Raw genomic sequence first — 9,130 nt, 5'->3', positions numbered from 1 at the left:
TTTCGCAGCAACTTGGATGGATTTAGAGTTGATCATACTCAGTGATCTATCACAGAAAGAAAATACAGAGTACCATATGTTCTCACTTATCAGTGAATCTTGAAAAATTATCATAACAGTAAGAAAGGGATTGGCAGTAGTGAAAAACTGCTGGGGGTGGAGTGGGTGGGATTGGCAGTTGAGGAAATCTGCTAGGGGAGGGAGGGGCACACCTCATCAACAAGGGTGCCTGCATAATCAACGTTTCTATACCTAACCCTGAATTGTACCCCACATCTTTAAAATAAAAAAAGAAAGAAAGAACAAAATACATTTTCTGATGTTAGTCTTAGTGGTGAGAGGAAGTTGTAGGATGGCCAACAATTCCTTTTACTGTCCTCTCCTAAAATAAATTTTCTCTGACTACATGAGAAATGAAGCATACCCCATGCTTCTAACCCACACCAAGTAAGAAATTCTCAGAGATCTATTTTGATGCATTTTGAAAACAGTTAAGGGGAATTAATAAAACAAATCAGAATATTCATTTTAAAATTAGTCCTATAATAGGTAACCAAGCTCTTTATGATATACAATATAGCCTATTGACATACAAACAGACTGCAAACTCTGATAATGATACTTATAGACAATAAGATCTACTGTAGTCAACTCTATTCTTGGCATTTCCTGATTCAGTTATACTATTTTCTGTCACATTGGTGGCATTTGTTCAAGTAATATATCAACTTGACTTTCTGAATACCTTGAGTTTCATTCTCAGTTTTTAATTGTTCTCTTTCTGTGTAATTTGCTTTGCTCCATCTCTTGATTTTAGTATTATCTTTCTTTCAATAGACCTATGCCACCCATATCTACCCTTCTGGAGTTTCAACTTAGTCCAATTGTATCTATTAATATCATTTTGCCACCTATTTCTTCTCCCACTTTACCTTAGAATCTATTTTCAGCCATGCAAAACTTTCAACACATTCTGAAAATTCTATTTCATACATTTATCTGTCTTTCATCTAAGCTTACTCATTTTTCACAATCAAATTTTAAAGCTTTCTATAACTTCAGAGTTATACATAGCAGAATGGTATGCTGTTTTAGATTTGGTTTAAAATACTTTAGCAAAGGAAAACATAAAACAGGTGAGTTAAGTTAGGCAAAGTTGTAGTGATTGTTGAATACAGATGATAAATATTTGAGGATTTACTTTACTTAATGTCAAAATATGCGTAAAAAATGTTAAAGTTCTATAACAAACATTACACTTAGTGAAAAAAAAAGTTAGCAGTATATCATATAAAAGAGGTGCATGATAAGGATACCTACTACCACTGCTTTATTTTAAAATTATAGTGAAGGCTTTATGTAGAATGTAGCAGACACAGAAAAATGAATAACAATTAAAGGTAAAGGAAGAGAAAAGAAGAACCATAACTATCACTAATTTGCAAATGACATGGTTATCTACTTAGGCTTAGGTACTTTCAGTATTTTTAAAAATCTATCTTTCTCAGACGTAAGCTTGGCAAACAGCCAGAGCTCTTTAATGCCTTTGCTCAAGTGTCACTATCGTAATGAATATGTCCTAAACATCTGATTTATCTTAAACCTGTGTCTACTACTACAAAAAAAAATCCAAATAATTCTTAGCCTAGTTTATGTGTTTTAAAAAATTCCATAGCATTTTCACCATCTAACAGAATATAGTTTTCATTTATTTGTTATGCTTATTATTCATTATTTTTGTTTCTACCCATTTCAGTTCATGTGAATTGGGGTCTTTGTCACTTTTCTTGACTAATGTTGCTCAAGCATCTAAAATACCCAATAAAAAGTTTGTACAAAAAAGCCCTTTGTTAATTGAATATGTAATCATAGAGAAGCCATGAAAAATGAAAGAAAGTTTATTAGAACTAGAATAATAAAACAAGATAGAAACACATCAAAATTAATTGCACTTAGATACATATGCAATAAAAACACTAGAAATAATTAAAGAAATCCAGTTACATGTGGAGGAGATGTGGACAATGATATACTTCATAAATTTTGAGTTTCTCCTATCTCACTACACAAACAGACAAGAAAGCAAGGAAACTAACAATGACTGGAAACCCCTAAGTAACTTTGGATTAGTACAAATCAATTAGTATCTATACAGGAAGAAGCAGAAGAAAGAATAAAATAGATAAAGAACACAAAAACCTTCATCACTAGAATGTTTCTAGTATTCATTAGATAATGTATTACACCAATATTGGATCAGAAGCTGGATCATGGAAGGGTTTTCGCACATTTCCGTTACAGTAAAGTCCAGGGGCTGAGGAATCTTGTGCCTTTAGTCTAAGCTATCCTCAATGTAAGATTTTCTTGAAGATGGCAGTTTTGGTTTGCTAATCTTCAAGGCCAAAACCACAATATCACTTCACACCTAATAAGATGATTATTATCACCCTCAAAAAAGTGTTGGCAAAGATCTGGAGAAACTAGAACCCTTATACACTGGTTGGTGGAAATGCAAAAACGTGCAGCTACCATAAATTTAAGGTAGAAGTACTATATGGTCCATTTATCCAAAATAATTGAAATCAGGATATTTTTATTTATTTATTTATTTTATTTAAGTTATTTTATTTTAAAGATATGGGGTACAATTCAGGATTAGGCATACAAGTAGAAGCAAAGGGAGGCCCAAATTTTAGCTGTACGATGTCTTAGATATTAGTACTCAAGGGTTTATTGCCATACTACGCACAATAGCTAAGATGTAGAAACAACCTAAGTGTCTACCAACGGGTGAATGAACAATGAAAATGTAGTCTATACCTACAATGAAATATTATTCTCCCTCACAAAAGAAGGAAATTTTGCAGCATGTGATAACAGGTGTGAACTTCAAAGATACTTGTCAGTGAAATAAGGATGAATATCACATTATCCCACTTAAATGAGGCATCTAAAACAGTCAAACTTAGGAATCAGGGAATTTTGATTACCGAGTGCTAGGGTAATGTAGGAAATGGAGGTTTGCTGATTTAAGGGCATAACACCAGTTATGCAAGATGGACAAGTTCTAGAGACCTGCTGTACAATATTGTGCCTATAATTAACAATACTGTATATGCACTTAGAAATCTATAAAGTAGATCTCATGTTAAGTGTTTTTAACACAAAATATTTTTACAATTATTTATTTATTTATTTATATTTCAATGTTCATAGAAGCTTTATTCTTTTTTTCTGTTTTTTCTATAGATTTAGGGAGTACAAATAGTCTTTGGTTACATGATTGCATTGTATAGTGAAGAAGTCTGATCTTTATGTGTTCTCACCACTCCTACCTGTGCACACTGTGTCCAATAAGTGAATTTTTTTGTTCTTCCACCTCTTCCCACTCTGCTTCTGAGTCTCCAGTGTTATTTATATCATTCTCTATGCCTTTGCAAATCCTTAGCTTAGCTTCTACTTATAAATGAGGACATGTGATGTTTGCTTTTCTGTTCCTGTGTTAGTTCACTTAGGACGATGTTCTCCAATTTCATCCAAGTTTCTGCAAAAGACATTCTTTCATCTTTTTGACAGTTGAATGGTATCCCATAGTGTAATTATTCATTTATCATTTAATGGGCCTTATGTGATTCCACATATATATATATTTTTTTGAGTTGGAGTCTCACTTTGTTACCCAGGCTGGAGTGCAGTGTCATGCTCATGGCTACTGCAGCTTCGACCTGCTGGATTTAGGTGATCCTTCTGCCTCATCCTTCCAAGTAGGTAGAACTATAGGCACACGCCACCTTGCCTGGCTAATTTTTGTGATTTATTGTAGAGACAAGGTCTCACTAAGTTGCCCAGGCTGGTCTCGAACCCCCAGGCTCAGGCAATCCTCTCGCCTCTGCCTCCCAAAGTGCTGGAATCACAGGCTAAGCCACCACACCTAGCTGATTTCATATCTTTGCAGCTGTGAATTGTGCTGAGATGAGCATACACACACAAACTACCTCTGTTCCTTTGGGAGATACCTAGTAGTGGGATGGCTAGATCAAACAGTACATATACTTTCAGTTCTTTGAGAAATCACCATACTGATTTCTATAGAGGCTGTGCTAATCTGCTCTCCCACCAACAGTTTATAAGTGTTTCCTTTTCATTGCCTCCAAGCCAGAATTTATTGTTTTTTACTTTCTTAATAATGATCATTCTGACTCATGTATGGTGGTATCTCACTGTGCTTTTAATATGCATTTCCATGATAATTAGTGATATTGAGCATTTTTTTGTATGTTTGTTGGCCATTTTTATATCTTCTTTTGAGATATGTCTGTTCATGTCATTTGCCCACTCTTTAATGAGGTCATTGCCTCTTCCTCGCTGATTTGTTTGAGTTCTTTGTAGATTCTGGATATTAGGCCTTTGCCAGTTATATAGTTTGTGAATATCTTCTCCATTCTGTAGGTTGCCTATTTGCTCTGTTGATTATTTCTTTTGTTGTGCAGAGTTTTTTAGTTTAATTAAGTCCTCCTTATTGGTTTTTGTTTTTATTGCATTTGGTTTTGGGATTTTACAATAAAATATTTAAAAATATCATGACCAAATATATCATAGCCAAATGCAAACAATTCTGTGTGGGAATGTAATTTTAAACTTTGTTTACAAACAATATTTTTGTACCCTGAATACCTAACAAGATTCTAAACATAGAGAATAAAAAAAAGTATGGATCTTGGATCAGAGTAATGGTCAAATATTTTAAAGAATGACAAGCACAAATAGAACTTAACAAAATAAAATTTTTCTCTGTCTCACGTACCGAATTAGAACTGCATTGATCTACCACTTTTTTCTAATTCATTGCCAAAAATATCAAAATGTGACAACATTCTCTATTGATGAAGCTATGGAGAAGTAGTCACTTACACATTATTGGTCAGAGGCTTTATGTGAAATAATCACCATGAGGGGATTTGGTAATATCTAATAAAATCACATATGCATTTATTATTATCCAGAATCCAGTTTTAAAAAATTATTTTGGGGGACAATAGCAAATATATTAAAAGACAATTCACAAATGTTTTTATTATATGATGATTTTTAACAAGAAGAAAAAACATATTCATTAGTAGAGGACATTTTGAATAAACATTAATATATCCATTTACTGCAACTGTAAAAGGAATAAGGGATATATTTCTACATGACTGCAGCATGGTCCTCAGGATATACATTGATCAAGGAAAATAAAGAAAATCTATGTAAATTTCTCCAAAAAGTAAAATATTAATTTGCACATATAATTGTTTATGATTCAAAAATAATGAAGAACAATGAGAAATAACTTTCAAAAAATTTTCCTATAAAGTAGGAAGGGAATAGGTGAGAAGGATCAATATTGGAAAATAGAACTTTTGGAATATCGCTAGTTTTGAATATTTGACTTGGATCTATATTAACATTTAATAGCTACAGGTGCATTAAATTTTTAAAAAAGAATCCCTCAAAATAAAACATATGTGAATTGAATATCTTTAAGTATGTATTAAGTTGCTGAGGTTATTCCACGTGATTTTAAATACAGTGGTTGGGCTTACATTCATGTGGAATTTAATCTAATTAATTTTAGCAAAGAGAACAATTAAAAACATCTTAACGTGTTCTCAGGAATGATATTGTGGATAGTATTGCCATCCTTGTTATTCTTTTTTTTTTTTTTGAGTTGGAGTCTCACTCGGTCGCCCAGACTGGAGTGCAGTGGCTGCTCCCGACCACCGCAGCCTCACCTGCTGGGCTCCGGCGATCCTTCCCCTTCAGCCTTCCGAGTAGCCGAATTTACAGGCATGCACTACCATGCCCGGCTGATTTTTTGATTTATTGTAGAGATGAGGTCTCGCTGCCCAGGCGGGTCTCGAACCCGCGGGCTCAGGCAATCCACTTACCTCAGTCTCCCAATGACACGAGATTACAGGCTGAGCCACGGAGACTGGCATCCTTGTTATTCTCACACTGTTGTGTGTGCAATGAGGGGAAAAGAAACAGATGAAAATTAATGTGATAGGGTCCTCAAAATGAGAGAAAGGAGATACAAATAGATGAAAGATAGAAAGGATTATGTAACAATTCTATAGTCTAAATTTGAATATGTTTTAGTATGCACTCATCAAGTATTTTATCTTGAAACACATACATGTTTGCTGGCCTTGTCTACTGAAACTAACTAGAAAAGAAGATCGACCTCATAACAATGATCACACCTAGTGCCTGATTTCTAATTTTGAATTAATATTTTTCAATCAATATAAGGAGGACTCTTTGGAGAAATGATTGACTCCAGGTTTAATGCAAAACAGGGTAACATAAGCCTGGAAAAACGTACACTAATTGAGAGGAAGCAATCAAAAAGTAAAAATGTAACATCCCCAGTAGTCAGAAGCCAACTGAAGACTCTCTCCTGGTTAAATCACTCCAAAGAGATTATTTTATGAATACACATGACACATTTTGTATTAAATAATGCAGGTTGTATAATTTGGATGATTAGTTTAAATAATTATCCATTAAATTTATGGAATATTGTCTGTTATGTTTTTATTGCCAACATATTTGGGAACTATAAAGAATAACATTCAAAAGAATAATTGACTATAATCCACTAACCAAAATTTCACATAAATAAATTATTATTTTGTGTTATTTCTCATTAGAATGACAAAGAGATGATAAATAAATGTGACAGCCAAGATAAACAAAATTAACACCACAATTAAGTACTGCAATTTGTAATGAAGTTTCAATTAGGTAACCTGCTGGTTAGTATTTTTTTAAATTGTGAGCTCAATATGTTCATTAGAACAATTATTCTTTAACTTAGCCTCATGGAATAGTCTTTTGCTTCTTGGTGCACCAACACCTAACAAAGCCTAAGGATAAGCAACAAAAAGGGGATCCACAGAAAACGATTTTTAAAAATTTAATTTATTTTAAAGATGCGGGGTATAATTCAGGATAGGTATACAAATGGTCATCGTAGAGGTAAAGTTTGGGCCTCCCTTTGTTCTCCACTTCACCTAGTTTGGGGTCAGGTACCTTTATTAATGTTATGTGCCCCTCTGCTTCCTCCTCTGGCAGTTTCTGGCTACTGCCCATCCCTTTCTTATAATACTATGGTAAAAGTTCAGGGTCTGCTCAGGAGTGAGAACTTGTGGTACTCAGATTTTTGTTTCTGTGATATGGAACTATACCTGGAGGAACTTAAATCACTCTACAAAAAAGAAAACTATTATATTTCAATTGACGATTGAATATCAATTTGATAAAAAGTTCTAACTTCATAAGAAAATTAATTTCATAGTTATTTTTTTCACTCATAAAATACTACATAAGCATAAAATATTGATTATGATTAATGAAAGTAACTATTTTGTAGAAGACATCTGAGGTCCTCTGTGGGACACAGAGATGAAGGTGACTATTCTCAAGGGAGATCAACTATAGAGAAGAGTTAGGAAGCCACTGAGAAATACCTAGAAAAATCCCCCATGGTTTACCTATAGCAGAGAGATCTGGCCTGGACTTTGCGTCTTTCCCAGGAGATAACATCATTTGAGGTCAAAACAAGTTGACTTGAAATATTTTAGGTACATATTCAACCAGAGAGACTACAGAGCTCAGTTTAAAAATCTATATATATATAATAACCAATGTTGTCATATCTTCCTCTGTTTTCTCTTTAAATATTACTTTCAGTAATACTTGAACTTTCAGATCAACATTTTTAAAGAGTGTATTTCCATGTCTCCTGAATGTTTCTGATGTCTCATTTTTATTTCCTAAAATATTTTTCTTCAGTTATTATAAATTTAGAGACAAAAATAAAATACAATTTGATTCTATCCTTCACAGCAGAAATTTGGCTATCTAAAATATGAAAGAAACAGCTGTCAGGATTTTAGCGAACCAAATCTGCAGAAGAGTATAACCAGCACAGCTTTTGAGTAGCTGAGACTTCCTGAATACGTTAGAATAAAAGCGAGAGGTTTCCTATGCATTTCTTGAAATTCTTATGAATGAGTCGATCTGTAAGGATCAGGGGTTTCATGTGGGACAAAATTACTAGAGAAGAAAACATTTTTCCACAAAGCTTAACAGTTCAATAAGGAGAATATTCAACTGGAAAATGCACCCGTCTACAATCCAAGAGACAGAGCTGACATCTAAGGCAAGTAGTTACTTTTTCAATTTGTTACAGAGCAAAACGAAAAATGAACAAACACTGCATGTTCCTTTAGAAAAAAACAAAAATTACTGTCTATACATGCATCTCTCATGAGTCATGGAAGACATCAAAAATTAAAGATTTTGATGAAATTATAAGACAAAGCAATAAGAATATGTTCCCTATTTGTTTGATAGTCAAGTCAAGATTGTTTATCCTATTGTAAGTAGATATTATACATGTTATATATAGGATTTTCTTATCTTTACTATTAGATAAAAATTATAAATATTAAGAATAAATTAATAATTGAATTAAACATTTGGTTGTTAAAATGAATAAATATTTTATTTGCTATAAATCACTAATTGTTTTTTCATATTCTAAAGAGAGTAGTGAGCCAGCTTAATCATCAAATTTTAACTTTTACCTTTTGATGGAATTAAGATGATCTATTTTATTTTTAGGTGGCAGTATCCTTTAATATATACGTGATGGAAAAAGAAAGAAAAATGTATGTTTCATGTGATTGTTTCAACAAAAAAGGTAATGTTATTTTGCATAAATTGGACACAAAGCAAGAATTATGTATTGTATTTACCCTTTCTAAATGATGTGGCTTATTGTATGATGATTTCCTAACTTCTGCTAGATTTAAAATAAGAGCTCTAGTAAATAAACTGAACTCAAAAATCAATTGAAACTTAATGTGTTGAACCCGGGACTCTAATGAGAGAGATAGAGACCACAAAGAGCCAGCTCCAATGCAAACACACAAGGGTCTTTATTCAGGCTCAAGTCTGGGCTCACGCCCGAAGCACCAGCTTCAGGGACGAGAGCCCCGATCCAGCATGGCAAGCAGTTTTTTTTTTTTTTTTCATTAATCAGTATTTTTTATTATGGTTTTGTGGGGTACAGTTAAGG

Source organism: Carlito syrichta, unplaced genomic scaffold (assembly GCF_000164805.1).
Source record: "Carlito syrichta isolate Samal-C Ts95f unplaced genomic scaffold, Tarsius_syrichta-2.0.1 Scaffold307161, whole genome shotgun sequence".
NCBI lineage: Eukaryota > Metazoa > Chordata > Mammalia > Primates > Tarsiidae > Carlito > Carlito syrichta.
The sequence above is the reverse complement of the archived record's forward strand: the minus strand, read 5'-3'. Positions refer to the sequence as shown.